This window comes from Salvelinus sp. IW2-2015, linkage group LG1 (assembly GCF_002910315.2).
Source record: "Salvelinus sp. IW2-2015 linkage group LG1, ASM291031v2, whole genome shotgun sequence".
NCBI lineage: Eukaryota > Metazoa > Chordata > Actinopteri > Salmoniformes > Salmonidae > Salvelinus > Salvelinus sp. IW2-2015.
In genome coordinates this window covers 8,514,237-8,528,610 of record NC_036838.1, presented here as the reverse complement: position 1 = coordinate 8,528,610, position 14,374 = coordinate 8,514,237, and positions in this window count along the sequence as shown.

Below are 14,374 nucleotides of genomic sequence, written 5' to 3'. Positions count from 1 at the left end.
TAAATTGCAATGTCCGTACTGTGAGACACCTAAGACAGCGCTACAGGGAGACAGGACGGACAACCATGTGTAACAACACCGGCACAGGATTGGTACATCCAAACATCACACCTGCGGACAGGTACAGGATGGCAACATCAACTGCCGGGTTACACCAGGAATGCACAATCCCTCCATCAGTGCTCAGACTGTCCGCAATAGGCTGAGAGAGGCTGGACTGGGGCTTGTAGGCCTGTTGTAAGGCAGATCCTCACCAGACATCACCGGCAACACGTCGCCTATGGGCACAAACTCCCCATCGCTGGACCAGACAGGGCTGGCAAAAAGTGCTCTTCACTGACGAGTCGCGGTTTTGTCTCACCAGGGTGATGGTCGGATTCGCGTTTACACCGAGGCCTGTACTCTGGAGCGGGATCGATTTGGGGGTGGAGGGTCCATCATGATCTGGAGCTGTGTCACAGCATCATCGGACTGAGCTTGTTGTCATTGCAGGCAATCTCAACACTGTGCGTTACAGGGAAGACATCCTCCTCCCGCATGTGGTACCCTTCCTGCAGGCTCATCCTGACATGACCCTCCAGCATGACAATGCCACCAGCCATACTGCTCATTCTGTGCGTGATTTCCTGCAAGACAGGAATGTCAGTGTCCTGCCATGGCCAGCAAAGAGCCCAGGATCTCAATCCCATTGAGCACGTCTGGGACCTGTTGGATCAGAGGGTGAGGGCTAGGGCCATTCCCCCAGAAAGTGCCGGGAACTTGCAGGTGCTTGGTGGAAGAGTGGGTAATATCTCACAGCAATAACTGGCAAATCTGGTACAGTTCATGAGGAGAGATGCACTGCAGTACTTTATGTAGCTGGTGGCACACCAGATACTGACTGTTACTTTTTGATTTTGACCCCCCCCCCCCCCCCTTGTCAGGACAACATTATTCAATTTCTGTTAGTCACATGTCTGTGGAACTTGTTCAGTTTATGTCTCAGTTGTTGAATCTTATGTTTATGCAAATTTTTACACAAGTTTGCTGAAAATAAACGCAGTTGACAGTGAGAGGACATTTCTTTTTTTGCTGAGTTTAGATGACAGTCATTGTAACTGACCCAGTTAGTTGTCCGAGACCAGGGCAGTGTTCATTAGGGCATGAAACGGAAAACATTTAAAAAACCTTTTTCAGCTGAAAAGTGTTGAAGTGTTTCTTGTTGGACAAGTCCAGGTAGGTCCAAACTGCTGATGCCACTCTATCTCCACTGACCCCTGTTCTCTCTCTCTCTCTTTCTCTCTCTCTGTGTATGAATGGGACAGAGAGGGCTTTCCAGAGTCACCGACCGGTGGTGAAAGAGAAAGAGAGATGGAGGGAGAACGAGAGAGAGAGACTGATGACATGGCCTGTCTGTTGGCCCGGTCACAGTGGAGCCACTGTGGTGTGTAGCCACCTGTTCATTTGCAACAATCGGGGAAAGGATAGACAGAGAAAKAAAGAGAAAGATATTTTGTGTGCGTCAAGTCCAGTAACATCAGTGCACTTAGCCTCGCCAATATGAATTGTTCTATTTTTAAACCTACTGGGTGTGCGTAGGGGGCTGGGGTCCGCCCTTGACACTAATGGCCCAACCCAGTGAACTCATACAATACACACACATCTCCCCCCCACATATGGCACCACCATGTGTCCTCGCTTATTGGGGTCCTATAAGTGGGGGGCAGGGGGTCATGTCCGCTCGCTTTAACCCCCCCCCCCNCCCCCCCCCCACCCCCAGTCATCAGAGAGAGAGAGGCTGGTGCTTTGGTCTCCCTCCATACAACACAAAGATCTTTGTCGGAGAACCAATACCTGGATTTTGTGAGACCCCACTTCTTCCTCCCCCTTTAATTCCAGAGGGGGGCTTTCAGCAGTATTGGGGGGGGCTTTTGGGTGGTCTTCTCGAGTAAGAGGTCAAGGTGCCAGGAATAAGTTGGCAAAGCAACAAACAAAAAAAACACAGACACACATGGGGGCTTTTAACGACGAACATCAGAGGCTGTCTGCGTTCGCGGACTTTGGTATTTTCGAGGGATAAAACCCTTATTGTTAAAGTGCAGTGGACTTGTGTGTCTGCAACCGTGMGCAATGAAGAGCTGCAGTGTAGATGGAGTACATTTAGCTCACTCAGTAAAGGAACGGTAGACAGAAGCCCTTAGAATAGATCCTACCAGGCTTACGTAAACAGTGTTGTGAGGATTTGGGCTGTGTTTGATGTCTCTTCCTCTCCTCTCCTTCATTTATTTTCTGTTCACTCCCTCCTTTCAGAGAGGAGAGTTAGCAGGTTGTGTTTCCGTGGATACTAGGCCTCTGTGGATGTGTTGCAGGTAGTAAGCTACCGATCGATGTGCTCTGGTGAGGAAATTCTGCTCGGTAACTCGTCGTCATGGCAGAGGCCCTGCGTGGTGATTGGAGGGGAGCCGTCGCCTGGGGGGGCTCGCTCTATGATTGCAGTGCATTTTTTATTTTCTCCCCCCTCTCCCCTCCCCTCCCCTCCCCAGCCAGAMCAAACAGAGATAACGCTGTGGAGCGAGCCGCCGTTGCATAACAGCCCCAGTTTCATCTCTTCCTCAGTCTGTCTTTCTTTCTCCTCACCTCTCTCTCTATGCCTCGACTCTCATTTCTCTCTCCCGTCTTTCACTCTCCATTTCTCTCCTCCAGTCTCTGCCCTGTCTTTCTCTCTCTCCCTCTTCATCCCTCTCTCTCCTCTCTCTCCCGTCTTGCGGTGTCCTCAGGGGTCGTCCAGCGGAGACTTTATACAATTACTGGTAGTGGAGCGGTATAATTTAATCGGGAGAGGGGGAGGATGGAAGGAGGAAGGAGACGAAAGTAAAGGGGGCACGACAGCTCGAGAATACATAATGGATCAAAGGGAGAGGAGGATAAAAATAGACGGGGGTAGGTGGCGGAGGAGGGGAGGAGAGAGAAAGGGAGTGAGGGAGGCAGGGATAAAGATAAGGGATGACAGGGAGACATAAAAAGGCAGAAATTCTTAGTTATGGCTAGGTTGTTGCGCCGGTTTATTTGAGTCTTATAAACCACCAGTCTGCCACAGAAGTGTTTTTGGATGGTGGTTGGTCCTGGTAGCCATTACTAAAAGCTCATTGTTGGCTACCTTATGAAAACATCACAGAGCTTAGAACCACTACCTCATGTTGAAACCAGATGTAGTTTGAAGACCTTTGCAGAGGCCAAATACACAATCAAGTTACCTCAACCCCTTCAACCAAAGTGGAAAAAGAATTAACTATGTCAACGTACTGTATGAATCGGGACACAGAATGTTCTTAGAAAGATGCTACTTAAAGTGCCGAAATTCCGTATGCTAGCTTGTAGGCTACATACTGGCCTTAAGCAGGAAGAGACATATTAGTCAGTGTCTGTAAAAATACAGTTTCAACTCAAACCGGATTAAAAATAGCCTCTAAAATAAAGATGTATTTCATTAATAACCTACAAGATTTGAACTAGTTTCCAGAGTTTTCACTTGAAATGGAATTGATTCCAACCCTGCACCGAATATCAATAATCAATTATTCTCTGTCCTCCAATGGTATTGTTAATAACAAAATTGCTCAATAACAAAAGGAATATTTCTGAGTGATTTGGGTTTGCCTCACGTCCATATTTATTTATGCTATCATTTTCCAAAGTAACAGAAAAAGGTGAGTTGATGGTACAGGATTATAGAATGGAGGCTTGTTGAAGAGTGGATGATGAGAGCTGGCAAGGAAATAGCTAACACCATTCTATTTTTGAACTGCCTCATTAGCGAGTGCTGGATTTCACGTCACAAATGACTAACTGTTAATGATGGTGAGATTTGAAGTGACACATTTCAAAAAGTAAAAGGTGGCCTATCTTTGTAACATCTACAGTATATAGATTATACTGCTGTAAGAAGCTTACTATTGTCCTTTATACCAGTTCACGAAGCTGCTTGAGTCTGATAGTAGGATAGTAGAGAAGCAGAGTTTTCTCAAATAGTTTTAATCCTCAAAGGGGGATTTTTGTACAAGACTGGAACTTGGCACATCCCACACTGACTGGAGCGGCCTCAACCATAAACCATAAACATTCTCATACGCCAACATAGCTCCCTGTCCAAATCCAAACTCTTTTCCCCCTTCTCTCTCATAAGTAACGGTTCACTTCTGGGTTTCGTTTTTGTACGGCCTCCAGTTCTCCATCATTTGGAACATAACAAAACAGGACAGACTCTGTAACCAGAGAAATTTGAGTATCCGCTCTGGTCATTMAGCTCCCGGGCCAAATCAGAAACAAATGTTCCTTCTTAGCCATCTTTGGCCCGCTTCCCGGAGCCCTTGTCCTCCGGAGTCTGGCGTCCGTTCCCTTCAAAAAAAAGTGCTCGGCATCAGCATAAAGGGAGCCGGTGAGAGCACTTCCGTTCATAACGTATCAGATGGCTTCATCGGGTAGGACCCATCTCCTTGAAAGAGATYGCTTTCCAAAAAAAGACTGTAGAGTGCAAGGTTTAGTGGAAGGGGGGAAAGTGGGGATATCTCAGGTATTTTATCTCCTTGCAGCCTTAGCCATTTGTTTAGTGGGCTAAGTTCAATCAGCGGTGCAGTGAGTTTCGTTTGTCGGGGTGTAGTGGTGGCGGATTATCCAAAATGTTGAAAAAACCTGCAAGGGGATATGTGGCCGAAGGCCTACAAGAGGGTGAACTTTGTATNTTGTCGGGGTGTAGTGGTGGCGGATTATCCAAAATGTTGAAAAAACCTGCAAGGGGATATGTGGCCGAAGGCCTACAAGAGGGTGAACTTTGTATCAATTTTCAGTTCTGCAACAGTGAGATGAACTCAAACCGGTATACCAGATAAAGTTAAACAGTTATCAGTATTATCCAACGTTGGCCATTTTACACCGGGGTCGTGTTCAGGCACATTTTCCGAGTTCAAAACGCTTCACTCCCGTTTCAAAACCTTTTCTCACTACAAAAGAACACAACTGTGATTTTTCCTCTTGGCAAAGCGTTTTCAAACCTTTCCCAAGTTCAAATAGTACATTTCCTTGTTTCACACCATTTGTTTACATTTTCACCATGCTGAACACAACCCTGATTTGTCTTGATGTATCTTGACTTGGCCACAACAGCCTCTTGACACGTACGCAGGCCTCTGACTGACTGACAGTGGGATGGAGTTGGAGTTTCAGATCAATACTCTTCTTATCTGCCGTGGTTAACTGAAGACTAAAGATGATTAGCCTGGGCTCCAGGTACCGTTGGTTTGATATTTTGGGAAAGGTCACCAAAGGTAATGGTCACCATGTGATACGGTAAGGTGAAGCTTGTGACACAGGCTGGTAAATGGATCGTGATGTAGCCGTGGTGCGCGTGGGTTGTAAATGAGGACTGCGAGGCTGGAATCCGCCAGTCATGCAATCTAGAGTAGAGCCAAGACTTTAACAGGCAAACCCGGCGCACATGGCCCTTGGAATCAATTACGTACCCCATAGAAATAGAATGACTAGATTTACTATTTATATGGGGAACGTCATAGATTCCAATTATATTTCTATGGGGAGCAACATGGATTCCAATGAAAGGGCTGTTAATGGGTTGGCATGTTAGTCTTCCCAGCTAGCACATAACGTTCTTAGAACCATATGTTTCTTAGAGCTTGGTGAGAGTGTGGTTGTCCTATGTTTATTTTGCATACAACCTTACCACAAATTTCTAGGAATGGTGCAAGATAGTTGGTTGGCTTTGGAACATTCTCAGCACATTTAAGACACTAGACAAAAATACTAGATTTTCTTGGTATTTCATTACTTTAACTGAATGTTTCCTGAAAGTTCAAACATGATTACATTTCAATGTTGGTAATATTCTAGGAACGTTCTCCAACTGGTTTGACATTGGGAATGTTATCAAATAGTTTGGAAAATGTTAAGGAACAACATTCTTCTGTGGTAACGTCAGTACTTTAGCATAACGTTTCATTCAGGTTTCCCCGTGGTTTTATTCAAAGTAATATGCTCAAATTGTTCTGAGAATGTTAAGGAAACTTTCCATAAAAAACAGCTTAAAAACTTTAGTAACGTTCAAAGAATGTTATAAGAATGTTATATAAAAACATATACATTACGTTCTCAGCATGAACAAAACGCTCTCTATCCTCTATGTTGTTTAGTGTGTTCAGGTGTGTTGGCCACGCCAACTAATTGGCCACACCTGATCTTAACGAGTGCTTGTTTCCTTTGAAATGAAGGTCTGTTTGACTAGACTAAAATTAACAGGTTTGTATAATAAATAAATAAAACATGCCTTGCTAGATCCATCCTGGTGGCGCAGTGGACTAATTCCATGAATAGAGAACAGACGAGCCGTGTCATAATATCAAATAAATGTGTTTTCATGATTAATGCCTAAACAAATGAATTTCCACNGTGGACTAATTCCATGAATAGAGAACAGACGAGCCGTGTCATAATATCAAATAAATGTGTTTTCATGATTAATGCCTAAACAAATGAATTTCCACGTGTTCTATCTGGGCTTGGAGTTCAAAACAATTAAYCCAAACTAAGCTAGCAGCACTATTAAAAGTCTTGTTGAAACATTTTCTCAGAACGTTATTTAATTACCTTTAACGTTAATAAAATCGCCAAGAAAAATKTTCAAGGAACCATTGTAAAACATTTTCAGAACCTCCCTGCAACTTTAAAATTAATGTTCCCAGAGCAAAATGTTCACTTCCGTTCTCAGAACGTTTAAAAAACGTTCAGTTTTATCGGTCAGGAAACTTAAGGCTTCATTCCCAGAACCAATGGGAAACCAAAAATATACATTCTCACAACTTCCAAGGAACCAAATATGCTAACTAGGTTTTCTCTCCTATAGTGCATGAAATACAATCCAGTGATTCTATATCTGTGCCGTTCCCACCGTCAAGAAGTCTTTGTAGCGGAAACAAAAATATGATTTTATGACGCATTGTAAAGTCATTTGGGACAGGAAACTGAACAAAAGACCTCAAGTAAGAGGAAGTGGGCTCTTCACGGGAGGCCCCACCTTTCTTCAGCCGACATGAGGTGAAAGTTCAATCGTCCTACTGTCCCTTGATATCTCAGCGAAAACTGGATTTGCTGTCTTAGCCTAATTCTGTTTCTCTAACCCCGAAACGAAAGGAAGTGTGCGATAAGCAAACCCAAGACTCTTTCATCTATTTGGGTCCGTACTCGCCCCTACTGTGATCGCCTGGCAGCAGAACAGAGCCTTCACTCCTCTCTCCTGGGAAATGGCTTCAGGAGGATTACTGGGAAACGGCTCTGCCCCGCCGTTTCCCAGGAGTCTTCCTAGTGCAGTCAGTGGTGGCTGGTGGCTGGCTGGTCCATTTGCAACGGGCCACTGGGGTTTATCGATTCACTGTTTGCCACAGTGTATTACTATTACACAAGATKACCTAGTGGTCTATGGGCTACTTAGATGTGCGTGTGGCCATTCATGTTGTTGACTGTTTGCAATGGCAGGAAGAGGAGGTTTGAACCATCCTGTTCTCTCTCTCTCTCTTTCTCTCTCTCACTCTTATTACGAGCTTAGCCTACCTATCCTGACCTTTGACCCCTAAACTTGGACAGTCCCTTGATGGCAGTCTGGTAAACATACTGTAGGTGTAAAGATGCTTACGGTCGCCACTTATGCTCATACCCGTATACGGGTTGAAAATGGCAGATTTGGGCACTAATAAGTGCCTAAATTAGAACGTAGTAGCTGTACATGATGTCAGAGCTCTAGCTCTGCACTTCACAGTGCTGTATTGGTTTTGGCTGAAAGCCGTTCTGAACTTGAGCACAACAAGAAGGTGCCTCCATCCCTCCAGRTARTTGGGGAACTTYAGCAAATGTTTTGTTGTCTGAGTGAGGGAAATGCTGTMAATTAAGATGACTCTATGTATTTTGAAAGATGAGACATGAGGATTATAATCAATACCGCTTTGACGTCATACAAGCAAGCCAAACACCGTGAGTCCAAATGTGCACTTCACATCTCCAAATCATAAAACTGATGTCATATACCGTGTCAACATTTATGATCRCTATGTTTGRTGTACAGTTACAAGACGACATGGTGTCATATCACACACATTCACACAGACCAACACATTTACAACTGCGACCTGGCCAAGATAAAGCAAAGCAGTGTGACACAAACGACAACACAGAGTTACACATGGAATAAACAAACGTACAGTCAATAACACAATAGAAAAGTATATGTACAGTGTGTACAAATGAGGTAAGATTAGGGAGGTAAGGCAATAAATAGGCCATAGCGGCGAAATAATTACAATTTAGCAATTAAACAATGGAGTGATAGATGTGGCGAGATGTGAGTGTGCAAGTAGAGATACTGGGGTGCAAAGGAGAGAAAAAAACAATATGGGGATGAGGTAGTTGGGTGGGCTATTTGCAGATGGGCTATGTCAGGTGCAATGATCTGTAAGCTGCTCTGACAGCTGATGCTTAAAGTTAGTGAGGGAGATATGCGTCTCCAGTTTCAGTGATTTTTGCAATTCGTTCCAGTCATTGGCAGCAGAGAAACTGGAAGGAAAGGGGCCAAAGAGGGATTGGCTTTGGGGTGATCAGTGAAATATACCTGCTGGAGCGCGTGCTACGGGTGGGTGCTGCTATGGTGACCAGTGAGCTGAGATAAGGCGGGGCTTTGCCTAGCAAAGACTTATAGATGACCTGGAGCCAGTGAATATGAAGCGAGAGCCAGCCAACGAGAGCATACAGGTCGCAGTGGTAGGTAGTATATGGGGCTTTGGTGACAAAACRGATGGCACTGTGATAGACTGCATACAATTTGCTGAGTAGAGTGTTGGAAGCTATTTTGTAAATGACATCGTCGAAGTCAAGGATCGGTAGGATAGTCCGTTTTACGATGGTATGTTTGGCAGCATGAGTGAAGGATGCTTTGTTGCGAAATAGGAAGCCGATTCAGGCCCTCCGATTTGACACACTGAACTTTGTCTGAAAAGTAGTTGGTGAACCAGGCAAGGCAGTCATTTGAGAAACCAAGGCTGTTGAGTCTGCCGATAAGAATGCGATGATTGACAGAGTCTTAAGCCTTGGCCAGGTCGATGAATATGGCTGCACAGTATTGTCTTTTATCGATGGCGGTTATGATATCGTTTAGGACCTTGAGCGTGGCTGAGGTGCACCCATGACCAGCTCGGTAACCAGATTGCATAGCGGAGAAGGTACGGTGGGATTCAAAATGGTCAGTGATCTGTTTGTTAACTCGAACAAGCTTAGAACAAACTTTCAAGTCATGTACCACCTGACCCAGATTGGCATTTATAATGGATTGTTTTTGGAATGCGTAAACAACAACAATAATTGTGTGATGGTGGGGATGCAGGGTTGTGTTTCAAACAAAACAACTACAAGTGTGCTTGCTCTAGTTCCTCAATGGCTCAGCTAGGAGAACACAAAAAAGTACCTTGAAAGTGCATTGAAATTGCTTAGGAACTGTGCACACTTTAGAGAGGTGTGTGGCCACTTAGACACCAGTTAGTCCTCTCACTCAAACCCTTGTTTTTCTTATGTTGCACCTACCTAACAGTTTCCAGGAATAGTCTTATCAAGTTACTCAATGTATCCATCAATGTATTTTCAGATATCGTTTTCAATAACTTCAGCGAAAAGTAAAGTAAATGTAAAATGCAGATAAAGTCAACAGTGTGAACAGGTGAACTGTTATCTCCAAACTGTTCCCTTTCAATTGCTGCCATTATTATGCATATGCTTTCATATTTCTTCTGTATAATCATTTCATTTTAGCCCCGTCCATATAGGCCAATTCCCACGACTGTAAAGAGTTCAAGGGCCAGTTCACATATAATTACAAAATGACATATACTGTATGTTTTCTTTAGCTATGGACCTGGGGAGATTGTTATTCACACTCTTTGAATTTGTACAACATAACACAGTCGCTATGTGCTAACATGCTAACATTAGCATCAAGGTAGCATTAGCATTGACGACCAATAAGCTATGGGAATGAATTAACCTAAGTTTAAATCACTTTAGAGAGTGTGTGCAGTTACTTAATGTAGCGAATGGAATCATTTACCTTTTTTTTAGAAAGACAGACACTTCCAATATAGACTGATACTGATTCAAAATCATATATATTTTTTAACAATCTGCAAAAAGTGCCTGTCAAACATCATGAGTAAAAATCTGTTTAAATCTCTATTTTCACCACAAGGCTTGACCTCTGCTTGCTTGCGCAAAAGAAAACAACACTTTCCCAAGTAAGTCCCTCTCCATAAAAATGAAAATGCAGAATTTGTTCAGGTCCCAGATTATATTGACTGCTGGGGGCCCGGAGAGGTGAAGTAAAAGCAATAGTGTTTAGGCTGCGCCCCAAATGGCACCCTATTCCCAACATAGTGCACTACTTTTGTCCAGGGCCCATAGGGTGCTCTATGTTGGGAATAGCGTGCCATTTGGAATGTACCCTTAGACTTAATCGCTGCTCTGGGTTTGCGGTCAGCCAAAGCCCTGAAGAAAATCTAGTGTGCGTGAGAAACATTACACTGGCCGATGTTGTGGCTTGTTTCTTAGCGTGACCCTCCATGCACCATGGATTAGCTCCAGTTACCATTAATGGAAAGTAGAGCAGACTCCTGGCTAGGCTGTTTGTGTGATAATGGCCTTCTCTCTCTTTTGCTTTCTCTCTCTCCCTCTCTCTCTACTGAGTGTCCCCCCTTCTTCTCCTACCTCATGTACTCAGTGTGTTGTGTGTGTTGGGTTGTGTGTGGTGTGTGTGTGTGTGTGTGTGTGTGTGTGTGTGTGTGTTGTGTGTGTGTGTGTGGTGTGTGTGTGTGTGTGTGTGTGTGTGTGTGTGTGTGTGCGCGTGCGCATGCGTGTGAGTTTGATTGCCAGAAATTAACCATGACTGACAGTTGAGTTGATGCAATTAGGGTCATGCGGTCCATTTCATGCCAAGCCATGGTACATGACATCTATGTTTAACTATTCTTGTGGGACTCCGAGGACTCCCGAGTGGCGCAGCGGTCTAAGGCACTGCATCTCAGTGCTAGAGGTGTCACTACAGACCCTGGTTGGTTCCAGCGCTAAACTGTCTGTGATTGGGAATCCCATAGGGCGGCGCACAATTGGCCCACCGTCTCTTTGGTTGGCCGGGGTAGGCTGTCATTGTAAAAAGAATTTGTTCTTAAACTGACTTGCCTAGTTAAATAAAGGATACATAAAAAGAGGTCCCCACAAGAATAGTAAACAGACATTTTGTTGGTCCCCACAAGATCAAATGCTATTTCTAGGGGTTTAGGGTTAAGGTTAGGATTAGTGTTAGGGTTAGAATTACAATTTATAGAGGTTAGGAGCTAAGGGTTAGGGTTTAAGGTTAAGGTATAGGTTTTGGGCTTTACAGGTAGGTGTTGAGGGTTAAGAGTACGAGGTTAGGGTTAAGGGGTTAGGGAAATATAAGATGTTAATGGGAAGTGATATCGTGTGGTCCCTCACGGATAGTGTATGCCTGTACAAGAAGTGTGTTGTGCTGTGGATGTGTGTGTGCTGTGTGTGTCGGTTTGTGTGATTGTGTTGTGTGGTGTGCGTTGTGTGTGTGTGTTGTAGTTGTGTGTGTGTGTGGTGGTGTGTTGTGTGCCCCTTGGCGTGCGAACAACTTGCGATCGGTCCGGCCCAAGGCCGAGACAGCGCGAAAAGAGACGGAGATAAGGCGCATGTATGAGAAAAAGAAACCCAAGTAGCGAGCACCTAGTAACGCGCTCCGTCGGCCGAGAGCAAATCGCAACCAGCTAGAAACAACCGAAAACAACAAAAACACTAATAACACAGAAACTCAGAAAACAAAAACAGACCGAACTGGAACAGAAAAACAGAACGCGCAAACACATACAACCAAATCGGTAGTGCAACCGCAAACAAACATCAACACATGCTACGCTAGCAGCCACCACAACCAGGTAAAGATGTCCGGCTCGTTAAGGACGCCCCAACATTACAATCACCGGCTCGAGACCAAGCCAACGAACAAACCAAACAGAAAACAAACCACCAACGTCACCCGCTCGTTGCAAAACAAAAAAGAGCCACAAAAACCAAAAAAGACAACTAAGAGAAACCAAAAGACGGAAACGGCGAGGAGTAACAAGAATAGGCGTAAAAGAGTCCGAATAGAACGGCAGAAAAGAGCCACCCAACGCTGCAAGACAACAGGCACAACAGAGAATCAAAAGAAAACACCATCTCAGCGAATCCGCAGTACCAAACCCGGACCGATGCACCCAAAGGGCTGTTGTGTGGGAAGCCCATAGAAACAAACCCGTCACCTAGTGGTGTGTGATGCGTGGGTCGAACAGTGTGTGTGTAGTCGAACAGAAAAATAATAGAACCACTGCACCCCCCGCGCAAGTTGGGGCTCTAGGAGGTCTTGACCATGATCTGATGTGCAAACATTAGACCAAATAGTCCCAATGTCCTGTGGCCCCGCACGAGGCGAACCAACCAAAACACCCAGTCCAAATGAAATAACACCCAGACGTAAAACTACCCCATAGGTCATCAGCAGCCGAGTAGTGACCAACTGCAGGGAGCCGGACGATGACAAGCCCACAAGACGCGTAAACTATTAGTACAACTCTTCCCTGGAACACAAACCACATTCTCCCAAAACTCCCATCACAAAAAAAGCAGACCCCACACCACGTAATAAGCCAGCGACCCAAAAACAAAAACCAGAAGCCAACCACCCAAAAAAAAAACAAAAAACCACAACCACCATGTCACACAATACAACAACAAACTCTGTAAACCAAACTACTAACCCACCCCCCCAACACAACCACATGAACCAACCATCATGTGTGCCTCAAAACCACATCCCCAAAACCACCACGACAAACCAACAACCAATCCCTCGCCACTCAAGTCCAAGATTTCGTCAGACAAACAAACGCAAGTACAACAAAACAGAGCCACCTATCCAAAATCAGATACACCGCTGAAAAAGTGGCAACAAGAAGATATGCAAGAAGAACACCCAAGAACCAACAACACACACCACGAAAATACCACCCGACAACCCAACCCTAAGACCCACCGCAACACCAAACACGAAAATAAGGTAACCCCCCCCCCAGCCCCCCCCACAACACCCCCACCAGCCCACTAACACAAACACCACACTCAACCTATCCCCGTCGATAACCCCACCCCCCGACAAACACAACGCATACCATGAGGCTTGTCTTTAGAACCAGGGCCTCAATTAATGCTATCCTGCCTCCAAGAAACTCCCTCTCAGCACCAGAAACCCAATGCCCTCAGGGATGGACGGATGTGGAGAATGTGTGTTTGTTGGGGAAGAAGGGAGAAGAGAGGTGTAGGGAAGGAGGGAAAGAGGGAAAGAGGGGTGGAGGAGTTAGGGAGGCCCATTGAGAAGTAGGCCCCAAACAAGGGCATCCTTTGTGCGAGCTAGAGGCTCATGTGATGAATTAGCACTAGCTCGCTGCTGCTGGAGAACATTTTTCTCCTCCCTCCCACTCTCTCTCTCGCTCTCTCCCTCTCTCTTTTTCTCCCTATCTCTTTCTCTCCCACTCGCTTTCTCTCTCTCTTCCTCTCTCTGTAAACCGTGTGTATCTCATAACTAAGAGCTTGTGTTATGCTTTACGGTGAATGAATGTGGCCCCCCATTGCTGACTATGGGAAATTATGAGAGTTCATTGTGTACACACACACACAATACACACAAGGTACATACAGTACACACACGGTACACACACACACACAGTACACACAAGGTACACCCGGTACACACACACTGTGTATGGTAAACACACACACAGTTTTGTATTGTTATCCTTGTGGGGACCAAATAATTTATTCCCATCCAAAATTCTATTTCCCCTAACCCTTAACCCTAACCCTTAACCTAAACATAACCCTAACCTTAACCCTAAGCCTAAAATAGCATTTTTCCTTGTGGGGACTGGCTAAATGTCCCCACTTGTCCAAATGTTCATTGTTTTACTATCCTTGTGAGGACTTCTGGTACCCACAAGGATAGTTAAATAAAACACACACACACACACACAAGGTATACAAACTAATGCTGGTACAGGCACCCCAATCTTTTAGACCGACAACTGACTTGTCAATTTGGCAACAAACATCCTGACTCGTGGGGCCTTGATTGGGTGGAGGGGGAAACACGAACCGTGACCTATATAAGGTATTTAGAAAAGGTCCTCCAATGACATTCCTGGAATATAGCATTTACGACCATGTCGTTCTTCAGGGGATGCGTGCCAAATAGCACCCTATTCTCTAG